The sequence below is a fragment of the Cnephaeus nilssonii genome (genome assembly GCF_951640355.1).
Source record: "Cnephaeus nilssonii genome assembly, chromosome: 6".
Classification (NCBI taxonomy): Eukaryota; Metazoa; Chordata; class Mammalia; order Chiroptera; family Vespertilionidae; genus Cnephaeus; species Cnephaeus nilssonii.
Window position 1 is genome coordinate 25617920 of NC_137077.1, and position 7240 is coordinate 25625159.

General features: G+C 40.0%; 1 pseudogene across 1 annotated transcript; it reads left to right on the forward strand.

Annotated features, from left to right (window-relative positions):
- Window positions 1–5917: 5917 nt before the first annotated feature.
- LOC307102079 (geranylgeranyl pyrophosphate synthase-like) lies at window positions 5918–6867 on the forward strand (annotated as a pseudogene). Its single transcript has one exon. The product of its transcript is annotated as a geranylgeranyl pyrophosphate synthase-like (transcript).
- The last annotated feature ends 373 nt before the right edge of the window (window positions 6868–7240 follow it).

Consider the following 7240-nt stretch of genomic DNA (forward strand, 5'->3'; position numbering starts at 1 on the left):
ACACAGGACTGACTGCAGATTTCTTTTTAAGGGGAGATTTTGAGTTGGGGTATGGGTTGAAAAGGCTGACATAGGGTCACCCTTTTACCCAGAAGGAAGGGGTGGTGGTGGAAGGAAGGTCAAACAAAAGAGAAATGAGAGACACTGGAGAAAACCAAACTTATTTTAGGATTTTCCCTTGAGTTGTTTCTTTATATAATGAAGAGTCTTCCATTTTCAGATTTAGGTTAGAAGTATTAAGTTATAGGAAAACACAGACGTACATAAATTAGTATATTCTTACATTTCTGTGTATACTAGTAGCTTATAGGAAGCTCCTACTTTAAAAATTATCGATAGAATTATATATTTATTTATTAAATTGATTGGGGTGACATTGGTCAACATGAACATACAAGTTTCAGGTGTGGGTTTCTAGGTTACCAGATCTGTATATTGCACCATGTGCCCACCACCCAAAGTCAAATCTTCTCCTGTAACCTTATATTAGGTTCCCCCTATAAATGTTTTTTAAAAAGTGACTTGTGATTTGCTAAAAAGTGGTTGACTAGGGTATATTTTTACAAGTTCTATATATAGAAGTATGTAATAGTGTAGATAAAAATATCTAACCTGAGTCAAGAATTCTTTTTATGTATGTTTTCCCTCCTTACGTATTAAATAAGCACTTAGCAGTTCAAAATTTCTCATTTTCCAACTTAATCCCCATAATAATCCATCAGGTAGGTAAAACAGATATTAACTTTATTTTCTAAGTGAGGGAAACTGTGGGTCGAATAGGCTAAGTGACATTGTTAAGTAACACAAAACTAGTACGTGTTAGGACAAGGTATAAAACCCACATCTACTGTCTACTGTTTTAAAGCCCCACATCATTTATTTATACTATATCGCATGGATCATAGCAAAATAAAATGTGTAATACATGTTTATATTAGTTTAATTATATTTGAGATGATAAGGCATGAGCTACTTAGAGAGTAATATAAATTATTTCTTTTCTTCCTTCCTTGTGAAGTTCTTCACTGTTACCTGCATTTGACACATTTAATTCACAACCCAGAGCTCTGGTTACAATGAGAACTAAAGAATTATATCAATTGTCCAAAAAGTAAAATCCAAGCTCCAAATATTGTCACCTTAAATATGTTATCTGTGCATGTTAATGAAGAGCCAAGTTTTGAGCCTAAAATGTCAAATATTTACTTAATTTAATTTTGTGACTGTTCACCAATCTAATAGATCAGTTATAATCAGACACTTAGTTGCCTATCCTGGCATGCTCATTCTATTTGTCAGTTTATTCAGCCTGGTTTTTTTGTTTTGTTTTGTTTTTTGCATTTTATACTGTACTAGAGGCCCAGAGTGCATAATTCGTACACGAGGGAAGGTGTGATCCCTCAGCCCGGCCTGCACCCTCTCACAATCCAGGACATCCCTCTCGCAATCTAGGACCGCTGGCTCCTAACTGCTGACCTGCCTGCCTGCCTGATCGCTCCTAACCACTTGCCTACCTGATCGCCCCCTAACAAGTCGCCTGCCTCCTGATTGCCCCTAACTGTCTCTGCCTGCCTGCCTGATTGCCCCTAACTGTCTCTGCCTGCCTGCCTGATTGCCCCTAACCACTCACCTGCCTGCCTGATCGCCCCTAACCGCCTCTGCCTCGGCCCCCGCTGCTGCGGCTTCATCCGGAAGGACGTCCGGAATGCTGTCCAGAAGGTCGTTCGGCTGTCCAGTCTAATTAGCATATTACACTTTTATTATTATAGATAATCTTCTCCCCATTCTGAATGAAAGGGGGGCTAATAGCTGGTGTTTTGGATTTAAGTACTGGCTTCATATATCTCCCCCTTTGAGCATAGATACAAACATAGACTATTAAGGTCTGAAGTTTCATCTGGTCTGACAATCCACTCCAGGGATCCCCTTTTCTTTGTCCCTGTAAAGCAGTGTTATCTCCAGGTTTAAAAAACTCTCATGATGAAAAGCTACTCCACAGCCCTTTTCAAATTTGAACTTGTCTCTCAGATTTTGTATTCATTGAAACTGAAATTTCTCCCTGTGCTTTTTACCCTTTGTTCATAGTCCTACCCTTAGGATAACATATATGTCTTTTTCCTTACTCTCATGTTATACCATTGCATGTTTTTACCTGGATGCTACACATACATCCCTGCTCCAAACCAAACTTCTCATTGGTTATATAGCTTCATTTTAAGTTTCCTTCCTTATCATATTTATTCTCCTCTAGACAGAGTGCCCCTGATCTTCAGAGCCCATACGTTTGGCTAAAAAATAGAGCCACAAAATGAACCAAGATAAAGATAGCCATTCTGGTTTAAGGGACACATACATCTGAGCTTTCTAAGGGGTGGGTCATGTGAGATTATGGCATGAGGAGAAGTCAAACAAAGGAGGGGGCTACTCTTCTAATTTTTGGCTGTTTGTTTCTAGATATTGGGACACAAAAAAGACAGGGAGAAGGATACTGAAAATTAAGCTTAGAGAGTACAGGTGGGGTGAAGGTGACTTACATTTCATGCCCTCTCAGGAAGAAATAAGCTTTCCAACTCACCCATCCTAAAGAGTCACATGTCCAGTAGCACACTGGCCAATGTTGGGTTGCAGAAACAAAGCAGTGTCGCCACTAAATGGGGAACATCCAAAAGCCTTCACTTTAGGGCACTCACCCATCTCTTCACTTATTTTGCATTTCATTTGGTAGTTGAAGCCAGAAAGAGGCATTTTTTCAATTCTCTTTGAAAGCCCAGGTTTATGTGTACCAGGGTTAGCAAAGCTGGGAAAGCGTCTTTGGTAGATAAACTATACCACGGAGTGGTCTCTCACAAAAGATCTTGGAAAACCAGTGGCTTATAAGTACGGATACTGTAGTATACGTAAGGCTAGCTTTAGAATTTGAACATCTAAATAAAAATACCTATGGTAGTTAATCTCGTCAAGATCTTATTTAGCCTCTGCAAGTCATATGTTTGTTTTTAATGTGAAGGAAATAAATCATGTTATTGTTTAAAATTGTAAGGTATGTGTACACCAGACAGGCACAGACTTGAAATATGACTTTGAAGCTCTCTAACGGCAACATTTGCAAACCCAGTTCAGCTTGTGAAAAACCATGGACATATTTTGGTTTGGCTTGGAGCCTTCTTTTCATCTTCCAGGTCACTGAGTGCAAAGGAAAAAAAAAAACACGAAATATTTTTTGAAGCACAGGTCTATTTTTCCCTCTTGCAAAACTAAAATGGAATTATTTGACTTGGTCCAAGAGATCTAGTTTGTTCCAAGACAGCAAACCAACTCTTTCACTTAAAAATGCTCTTTACACTGATTTCAAACAAACGGATTTATGATTCCCAAGGAAGTCTTATCAGAAAGTGAAAGATGGCCCTAACCGGTTTGGCTCAGTGGATAGAGCGTTGGCCTGCGGACTCAGAGGTCCCAGGTTCGATTCCGGTCAAGGGCATGTACCTTGGTTGCGGGCACATACCAAGTGGGGAGTGTGCAGGAGGCAGCTGATCGTTGTTTCTCTCTCATCGATGTTTCTAACTCTCTATCCCTCTCCCTTCCTCTCTGTAAAAAATCAATAAAATATATTTTAAAAAAAAGAAAGTGAAAGATGACTTCAAAGGAATTTCTCATTTTCAACATTTCTTCTAGCATTAGGGTTGGGTCCTCACTCTTCTAAGCTGTTCAAAGTTTGGTCAGTTTGCAAACATTCTCCAATCCTAGTTTTGCCTTTGCAAAAAGACTCCTGAACTTCTTACCTATAGTGGATAAGGGGATATTCAGGAATTGAAAACTGAGTTCCAGTGCTGGTTATCTTACTCATGACTTTAACCTAGCTAACATCCAGCTTTCACATCTCTTGATTATGAATGATAATGTTTGCTTGACCTACAACCCATTGATCCTGTTAGTACGGGTGGAAATATGTATGTATGTGAAAGCATTTATAATAAACCCATTTATAAAAACGGAAAATTAATACAATCCACCCAGGGTTCCTAGGGCAGAAGTAAGCGCAGAGCTTCTGTGGAGAAGATCTTGAGTTGGATTTGCATTGAGCTGGGTCAGAGAAGGGTTATCTGCAATGAGCTTGCCACTCCTCTTTCTCTCATCTCACACACACACACACACACACACACACACACACACACACACACAGCTGACATTCTAGAGGTTAGGTCTAGCATACTCTTTCTTCAAACCAAGCTTGACTTCTTATAGATACTGGGAACATGCAGGGCCTCCAGAAACTAGTCATTCCCAGGAGTTCAGATAAGCTTTAGCTTCCTTTTCATGTAGAGACTCTTTCTGGCATGAGGTTGGTTTGGGCCTCTTTTCCTTCACACTTGATTCACAGCTTGACAAACCTGTGGCAAAGAAGAGCCTCTTTCCTTGTTGTCAGACAAGGTTGCTACTTTATAATGTGATTTGAGAGGTACTCTTGGAGCCATGCCCCAAACATCTTTTTTCAGCAGCTTATCTTGCTTCCTTTAGGGTCACTGTTTGAGACTAATTTTTTTTGGTCAACATAGTCCTCTCCAAATTCTATTTTTAAAATACAGACATCTCCTTGGAATGACAAAGGCAAACCTGTTTCCACCAGCAGTGGGGAGGGAGTAGATAGAAAAAGAGAAACTGGAAGGGAAAAGTGTGGATGCTGAAGACAATATTTTCCTTCTTTGTCACAGTTCTGTCTCAGACTGCCCTGGTCTCGGGACTATCTATGCCAAGGCTCTTGTTAGTACCTGCCTAACATGGACTCAAAGCTCTGGAGTGGGGAGGAATGAGGATGGCCTGGCCTGGGGAGTCCTCTAAATATCACTTCTTCCAGGAGACTTTCATCTGATTCATTGTAAAAAAATTTTTTTTAATATATATTTTATTGCATTTTTACAGAGAGGAAGGGAGAGGGATAGAGAGCTAGAAACATCAATGAGAGAGAAATAACGATCAGCTGCCTCCTGCACACCCCCTACTGGGGATGTGCCCGGAACCAAGGTACATGCCCTTGACTGGAATCGAACCCGGGACCCTTCAGTCTGCAGGCCGATGCTCTATCCAGTGAGCCAAATCGGTCAGGGCCATTGTAAAATTTTTGATGAACTATGTTTGCCTTCTGTCCTCTTGGCCCAGTTCGCTGGGTTACACTGGATTAATTTTAGCTAACCATTATGTAGCACCTGCTTACTCAGTTAGGCATTTTGAATGATAGTGGAATAAAGCAAACAGGGCCAAGTTACTGCCCCTGGATAACACATGTAATAAGCTTGTTGGCTCCCTAAATGTGCATCGAGATCTCCAATATAGCAGGCTAGTCTAGTGGGGATGCATGCACTACAGCGGTGATACAATCAGCTTTGAAGTGAATTTAAATGCCAAGCACTCTTCTTTTAGTGCCGCGCTTCTAGACCTTTCCTCACTCCGCCCCCTTTGGCTCTTTTCTTCTGATGAATCTGTTTCTAATCCCTTTTGGTCAACATATTTTATTCAAAGGCATAGATGAAGACATTCTCATTAAATTTTCAGATGAGTCACATCTTCCAGAAAGAGCAAAATAAATAACAAAATTATCTCAACTATGGAACTCAACAAGATGACATTTAAAAAGGAATAAGATATACTTAGATGATAAAATGTGCTCACAAGGACAGGATGGGGGATAATGTGTTGGAGTCCACAGGACAGATGTTGATGAGCTAGAATATACTCAGAAAATGATGCATGGGGGAAGGTGACATGAACAAGACAGTGAAGTACGAAGCCCTGGCCTCTCCTTATCCCCACAAACACATTCATTCAGCAACAATTTACAGACAAATTCCCCTCATGAGAAATCCAGAAACAAATTGAAATGTTCTTTTCAAAAATGACCCAACTCCAGACTCCTGGACCGGTGGCGCGGAAGCTGTGATCTCATCGCTGAACCACCATCTTTGAAACTCAACAACAATGGAGAAGACTCAAGAGAAAGTCCAAATAATTCTTCTAGAGCCCTACAAGTACTTGCTTCAGTTACCAGGTAAGCAAGTGAGAACCAAACTTTCACAGGCATTTAATCATTGGCTAAAAGTTCCAGATGACAAGCTTCAGATTATCATTGAAGTGACAGAAATGTTGCATAATGTCTGTTTGCTCATCGATGATATTGAAGACAACTCGAAACTCCGACGTGGCTTTCCCGTGGCACACAGCATCTATGGGATTCCGTCTGTCATCAATTCTGCCAATTATGTATATTTTCTTGGCCTAGAGAAAGTCTTAACTCTTGATCACCCAGATGCAGTTAAGCTTTTTACGCGCCAGCTCTTGGAACTCCATCAGGGACAAGGCCTAGATATTCATTGGAGGGATAGCTACACTTGTCCCACTGAAGAAGAATATAAAGCTATGGTGCAGCAAAAGACAGGTGGACTGTTTGAATTAGAAGTAGGTTTCATGCAGTTGTTCTTTGATTACAAAGAAGATTTAAAGTCACTACTTGATACACTTGGGCTCTTTTTCCAAATTAGAGATGATTATGCTAATCTACACTCCGAAGAATATAGTGAAAACAAAAGCTTCTGTGAAGATCTCACAGAGGGAAAGTTCTCATTCCCTACTATTCATGCTATTTGGTTGAAGCCTGAAAGCACCCAGGTGCAGAATATCTTGCGCCAGAGAACCGAAAACAGACATTAAAAAATACTGTGTACATTATCTTGAGAGTGTCGGTTCTTTTGAATATACTTGGAATACTCTTAGAGAGCTTGAATCAAAAGCCTACAAATTGATGCACTTGATGGGAACCCTGAACTAGTAGCTCTAATAACGCACCCAAGTGAAATGTTCAAAGAAGAGCATTAGTAATATTAAGCCATTCTTGATTAGGCCTGACAGCTTATTTTAGTTGATAATTTTTTTTTTGTCTTTTAGCCTATCTTTTTATAAATTTGGAGCAAGCTGTTTGTCTCTAAAAACTGAGTGGACAGGAGTGATGTGGGTGAGGTGGTTTCCATGTAGAACTGCTCTGTAATCATTGTAAAAAATTGAAGGAACCAAGAGGAATCACATTTAGATAGGGATAATGTGAATGTCGCAGTGTGCTGTGTTGGGTCCTTGTAGCCATGAGTGTTTGATTGATTCTGTCAATAAAGCATTCAACTTCCTTCTTCTCTGCAAAAAACAAAACAAAACAAAACAAAAAAAACCAAAAACAAACAAAACCCCCCAAAATAAC